Source organism: Punica granatum, chromosome 6 (assembly GCF_007655135.1).
Source record: "Punica granatum isolate Tunisia-2019 chromosome 6, ASM765513v2, whole genome shotgun sequence".
NCBI classification, from domain to species: domain Eukaryota; kingdom Viridiplantae; phylum Streptophyta; class Magnoliopsida; order Myrtales; family Lythraceae; genus Punica; species Punica granatum.
The window spans coordinates 13,528,926-13,536,114 of NC_045132.1; the positions used below are offsets into that span (position 1 = coordinate 13,528,926).

The 7,189-nt window shown below is 39.7% G+C and overlaps 1 long non-coding RNA gene across 1 annotated transcript; it reads right to left on the reverse strand.

The window, feature by feature from the left end:
- Window positions 1-2,917: 2,917 nt before the first annotated feature.
- Window positions 2,918-6,625, reverse strand: LOC116209881. Its single transcript, XR_004157349.1, has 4 exons — window positions 6,364-6,625; window positions 4,957-5,319; window positions 4,172-4,554; window positions 2,918-4,062 (listed from the first exon to the last, which is right to left on the reverse strand). It is a non-coding gene; the product is annotated as an uncharacterized LOC116209881 (long non-coding RNA).
- Window positions 6,626-7,189: the final 564 nt, after the last annotated feature.

Genomic DNA, 7,189 nt, shown 5'->3' on the forward strand with positions numbered 1-7,189 from the left:
TATGGCAAACCCTAGGATCTACTCTATCATCGTGCCATGAGGTTGATTGGTTGACCCTGCTGATCCGACTATGAATAGTTACTCGATTTTTGCCGAGTTGCCTTCTGTTGAAGCCCAGGTCGCAATGGGAGCCGATGGACCAAAAGGAGGTGCTAACAATAGATATATAATATTTGAAATGATATCAATACAAATTGAAGGATATGGTGTATTTTGAATGTATATGTCATCGGTTCAAATAGTGATGAAATGGAAGTTTTTGGTGTGATTGGCATACATTTTGCTTTTGAGTTATGAGATTAATCATTAGTTTATATTCAGGGTTGAGCAGCCTGTAACTCAGGTCCTCTTGACGCAATTCAAATTCAGAGGCGGGCAACCTGTAACTGAGGACTCCCTCACGTAGTTTATATTCAAGGCCGAACAACTTGTAATTAAGGATCCCACACGCAGTTTACATTCAAGGGTGGACAACCTATAACCAGGACCCCTCACGCAGTTTATACTCAGGAGCGAGCAAACCTACAGCCCATGAACCCCTCATGCGGTTCAAATTTAGACGCGAGCAACTTTCAACCCAGGTTCCCCTCACATACTTTAAGTTCAAGGGAATAGAATTAGGTAACAACTCAAATTCTGTAAGAGAATTAGATGGGCGAGTTAAACATTACGAAGGATTTAATAGAATTGTTCGATCCAGACGAGTTAAAAACATTACAATATTGCTCGATATAAAAGTATTAAAATAAGCATGAAATGATAAGTATTCATTTTCTTTACTTAAAATCCCATTACAAAAGGCAAAGTTAATACGTTGATACGATAATCAGTAAGGTTCATTTAGTAAAAGCTAAGAAAAATCTTCTCCATTACATAAATACCTAGAAAGAAACAAGATTACAAGTCTTCATCAAAGAAAACTTCATCATCGTCTGCGTCGCAGTCTTTGGGGTCAGTAGTAGATCCACTAGAAGCATTAGAGGAAAATCGGAGTTGTTTGAAGAGTTATCAGAATAAGTGTAAATGATCTCATTTTCATCAGTATCCTCATCTGATGTGTTTCCTATGGGAGAAATGCAGAAATCTTCCTCATCAGATTTTTCTTCACTTTTGGTGTGGAATAAGAGAAGTCAGAATCATTTCCATCAGTATTGTCATCACTCCAGGGCTCCTCATTAGAATCACTAAGCAAGATCCTCTTTTAATTTGAAGAGCTTGGAGAAGTTTCTCCAATTTCATCAATCTTACGCTTTCTATTTCCCATGGCTTGTAATAAATTTAGAAACGTTGTGAGAGTGAATGGGATATGGAAGGATCAAGAGAACCGATACTTATAGGGTGAATGACATTATTGCGGTCCAACAATATTTATATTGTAGTGTGTTCGTAAGAAATGGACTAAAGAAGCCAATGAATGCCTAAAATGACTCTTATAATTCTACTAAACATCAGTTTCTGTTTGAAATTTAAATTTTAATATTGTTAGGATAAATATAGGGTTACCGCCATAACAAATGAAAGTGACTTAGTAAGGACACGTAAGGAAAAGGAAAGTTGGGAATTTAATGAAGACCTGCAAGCAAGCAAAAATAGGGCAAATTATTAAAAAAAACCCAAATTTTGTAAAATGTCTCAGTTTTGTCCTAAATTTTGTTTTGTAACAAAAAAAACCATAAGTTTTCTAAAATGTCTCAAAAATGACCTCCATTATAACTTCCGTCAATTTTTGCCTACGTATGACCTACGTGGACTGTTAACGGGACCCACTAGCCTACGTGTGACCTACGTGGACTGTTAAAGGGACCCACCATCAGCAGCAAAAATTGACGGAAGTTATAACGGAAGTCATTTTTGAGACATTTTAGAAAACTTATAGTTTTTTTTTGTTACAAAACAAAATTTAGGACAAAATTGAAACATTTTACAAAATTTGGGTTTTTTTTGTAATTTACCCGCAAAAATACTATCAGACAGCTAACAATTAAAAGCACTATGTAACGGGAGAGATTATTCGGTAATTCTATCTCGTCACATGATATGAGGAAGAATTAATTGAATTGCAATAAACTAAATAATAAATGCTAATCATTTGATTAATTATGGTAAGTCTTCTTAATTGAAGCAATCTTATTGGTTCTTCTTCACCACATCATTATGAGGTAGGATCATTTAATATTTTCTCATGCAAGGAGAGATTATTCGATGATCCTACCTCGCCACATGATATGAGGAGAGGAAAAACCAATTGAATTGCAATAAACTAAATAATAAGTGCGAATCACTCGATTAATTATGGCAAGTCTTCTTAATTGAAGCAATTTTATTAGTTCTTCTTCACCACATCATTATGAAGTAGAATCATTTAATATTTTCTCATGCAACGAGAGATTATTCGGTGATCTTACCTCGCCACATGATATGAGGAATAACTAATTGAATTGCAATAAACTAAATAATAAGTGTTAATCACTCAATTAATTATGGTAAGTCTTCTTAATTGAAGTAATCTTATTGGGTCTTCTTCACCACATCATTATGAGGTAGGATCATTTAATATTTTCTCATGCAACGAGAGATTATTCGGTGATCCTACCTCGCCACATGATATGAGAAAGAGCCAATTGAATTGCAATAAACTAAATAATAAGTACTAATCACTCGATTAATTATAGTAAGTCTTCTTAATTGAAGCAATCTTATTGGTTCTTCTTCACTACATGAGGTAGGATCATTTAATATTTTCTCATACAACGGGCGGAACTTGGTAGTTGCTTGGGAAGGACTTTTGATTTATGATAAGTTTGCATTTCGAGCGATATAGTGCCGGCTGGTGAGTAATCAAACATAAGTGTTGATGAGCGAAGCATGCAAAACCATCGATATTACATGACGAATTTATGGCAAGTACTTGTGTGGATCATGGAAAGTTGACATTCTTAGAAAGTTTGATGCTCCGTCTGCCCAATGGACGTTAATCTCAGCAAGCACAATAAAGTATCGGATAAATTTTTACAAACTTCCGATCTCGTAATCGACCAAAGTGCCATCTAAAATGGGAACACAAGTTTATAAGTCTTGAAAATTGGAAAGAAGGGGAAAAAAATAGTGACAATGGCATATCTTGATAAACTGGTTCGGATCGAAATAATCACTATTGATTGGCGGGCTCTGAGGACTTTCAGTATTTTGCACGTCTTCCCTAGATGACTGCTCGGGCTGTGCAATCACGTCTCCTCCATCCCCAGTGTGTGCCAGTGGAGCAGTATCCTCAGGAAGGGCAATATTTTCTTGAGCTTGAGCGGTAACTGGAGACTCACCTGTTGCCGGCTCATCTTCTCCGTTCTCATCTGAGTCATCGTTCATTTCTTCCTGAGAAGCGGATTGCCCGAGTTGAGGCACAGGAGCGACCATTGATCGACAAATGGCCTTTACCGCACTAATTTTTCCACACTATCGCCAGCTTGAATCAACTCAACCACTAAGTCGATGCCCAGCCTTTGATACTGCTCATTTTCTAATCATTCCAAATCCTATTGGTGTTCCTCACCGTCTAGGTATTCCTCGATGCGATCGTCCACAAGCTTATCAAAGGCGGGCGTCTTTTGATACTCCTTGATTCTGAGATTTATCAGCTCTTCCAAATTGGCCGATTGCTTATATTCTTCCACAGCTTCCTCTCTCTCCCGCTTAAGCCGGGCAGCAAATGACCTCTCATTCTCTTCCAGAGCAGTTAACTTGGAAGATCAAAGATCAGTTCAGTTCTGGGATATCTTTCACAAACCCGTTCATGGCCTTTTTGAGCTGAGCAAACAAGTCACCAAGTGAAAGGTCTGGAACTTTGGATACTGGTCAACCTTTTTCTCCAAGCTTCAATTTTCTCTTCAATTTTTCAAAGATCGACCAGTTCCTATCCAGACTATTTACTTCAAGTTCCTTCTGTGCAAGGGTTTCCTTTGTTGCCAATAGCTCGGATTCCACCTTTTTCAGCGCCTCATTTGCCCGACAAAGCTTAGCCTTATATTTCTGACAGAGCATTTCCGCATGAGAAATCACGGTATTTGCCTACAAAGAATTTTTTTATAGTGATGTAAGCTTTAAAAAAAACAGAGAGGAGAGAGAACAAAAAAATAAAATAAAATAATAAATAAGGTGCAAGCAGGTAGAGTAATACCTGTAGTGTAATGGCTTTGGCAACTGAAAAGAAACGAGTTTCATCCTTCGATTCGAAGAAATTTTTGGTTCCCGGTGTATAGAGTAGCGAGCTGGCTTGGCCAATGACTTGAGGATAGTTTCTCGCCCAATGAGTATTCTTCGAATTAATCCAATCCTTTGGAAATTCCACTAGGTCTTCTTTTGTCACCCACTCTAGCGCGGTTATTTCTTTGTCGCAGCTGCTGGAGGTGTAAGGATGAGCACTTTCAGCGGGCTGCGCATGGCCCGACCATTCTTTAGCTTGAGTTCTGATGAGAGGCTCGGAGGTTATGGTCTTAGACACAGTTTTTGGGCCTATACTAGTTTGCTCGACAGCTTTACCCTTTGATGTTCCTGGAGGGCCTGCCAAGTGATCAAAAAGGTTAATATTTGACATATGAGAATCAGTGTAGCTTTTTTGGGCTTTGACTTTAACAGGACGAGCAGGGCTATTCAAGGAACCTCCACGGAGAGGAACTTTTATGCGACCACTATAATGCCAAGAGGGTTTTCATACTTGAGCCGCAGAATGAAATGCAGAGGGGACGGTTTGGTTATCTTCCTGAGAAGGGAAAATAGCTCGCAAAGGGATGAAATCTAAAGCTGAAGTAGTGGGTCCAGGCTCAGGAAAAGTTGTTAAGTGAGGGGGAGGTCTAAGTCTCCTAAAAAGATTGTCACCACTTGAGGTTCCGAAGGCTCTATCACGCTTAGCAGCTAAATCATCCCATATTTTACGTAATGATGGGTTAGAAAAGGGATAATTACCAGATTCAATTGTTTTCTTCTCCCTCTCGACTGCAGTAGGCTTGGCCCCCTTGTTCTCCTTCCCAGCAGTGACAGTATCAGTGGTCGTTTTAATCTAGACCCTACGAACTCTTTTTCATCTTACGTCACTCTTGCCCTTCTGCTCAAGAGAAGGCTTGGGGGCATCCCTCTTCTTCTCGGCAGCCTTCTTAACGGACAGCTCCTCAATCGATACAGGGGTGGGTTTTGCTTCGCTTGCTCGGCGGGTGCTTGCTTTGCTGGATTTATCCGTGTCTTCATGAGCAGAGTATTGGGCTTGAAGGGAAGACAACCGATTTTTAAGCATGTCTAAATAGGAGCTTGAGACAGTTCGGGGGGCATTTCCTGAAAACAAGGTAAAAGCGAAGTATAAAAACATACCCCATCAAAGCTAAAAGTCATTTTAAAGCTGGTGAAAAGCCCCGCAGCAGCAAGGTCCTCGTCTCCCTGGAAGATTTGCTCGTAATTTCTAGCTTCTGTATCCTCAGGTCTCAGCCAAGCAACGAGTTCATCCAATTCAGCGAAGCAAGCAATCACTTGCGGATCTTATTAAGATGATGTTGCTTCCAATTGTTATTTGAAACAACCTTGACTACCCAATTTCTTTGGACGTGACCGAGATCTTTCATAAACAACCATGACTCTTTCCAGTCAGGCACTTTAGATGGGAGGTTCGCAATAACACCACCACCCATCTGGCGAGCACGGAAATTTAAAAATCCGACACTGGGGGAACAAGCAGGCTTGTCTTTAGATTGCCCGCCCCCAATAACACTCTCCAACTCGTAGACATACCTAAAGAGTTCTAGGCTGTAAGATACTCCCTTAGTTTGTTGACAGAGCATAAAAAAGCAATTCCTTAGAAGCCAGCTGGTGGTTGTGAGTTGGCTCGGAGAGATTTCAAAATAGTTTAGCATTTCTATAGCCTCGGAAGAAGGAGGGAACCTTAAGCCGCCAACTGATATCTGTTTAGTAAAGACGGCAAACTCACCCTCACTATTTTCCGGGGTTTCCTTATACGCCTTTTCATCCGATTTTTGAAATCGAGCACCAGTATCTGGAAGTATTTTACTGGTCTCAACTGCTGCACTAAATGATTCCCAATCTAATCGATTTCTAACAGCTTCTATACCTAGAGGCAGATCGCAAGTTTCAATCTGATATTGATCCTAGAAAAATTTGTTACCTTTAATGGGGGACTTTCCAGAATCCTTTAAAGGGTTGCCAGAACTGGCCATGGCGATGAATTTGAAGGTGAAAGTAAGCACAGATATATAAACGTCAGAGAGATAAGAATTCTTAAGCAGAAGAAATTCAGACTCCCATGGCACGAAAGAAGAATGGATCCAGATTTCGACAGTAAGAGGACAAAATGGATTAATTACTTACCAGCGTGATTCTGTAAATCCGAAAAGATGAAAGTTTCATAATCGCTGTGAATTGCAGACAAATTGAAGCAAGAGGAGAGATAATCAGATGAGAAGATGAATGGAAGCAGAAGAATAAACAGGGTTTTTGGGAAAAAGGAAAGAAGTAGGATGGAAACCAAGATTGGGAAAGCAAAGGGTGCGGTTGCGAGAGAGAAGACTTGACTAACTTTTTGAAATTTGAAAACTAACCGCCCAATCGATAAAGGAGACGCGGACATGTGTGTTAAAGGCGTGACTCGAATCCTAGAAACTCAAAAACAGGGGCCAATTACTTGACGACAGAAAACAAGAAATTATCCCTCGGCGTATTTTTTGCTCGGCACAAAACTCTACCAATCCAATCCATTCATTTCCATTCTCTCACTACTCTCTCTCTCTGGATTCTCTCCCGAACACTCTCTCCGTCATGAATAAATTGGCAATTTCGTCCTTAACTTCCGCAAATTGCATCATCTGAGTCCCTGAAAAAAAATGTTACATCGAATTCGTCCCTAGTCACATCGAAGTCATCCATTGTCACATCGAATTCATCCCCTGTAACATCAAATTCGTCCCTCGTCACATCAAATTCGTCCTTAGCCACATCAAATTCATCCCTGGTAATATTAAGTTCGTCCCTAGTCACATCAAGTTCGTCCATCGAATTTGTCCCTAGTTACATCAATTTGGTTCTTCGTCACATCAGTTTGGTCCTTGGTAACATCAAATACATCCCTCCGTCAAATCTATTATTAACATTGGACGAAAAACATCGTATTTATCAATATCGTCATTCTATGTAACTA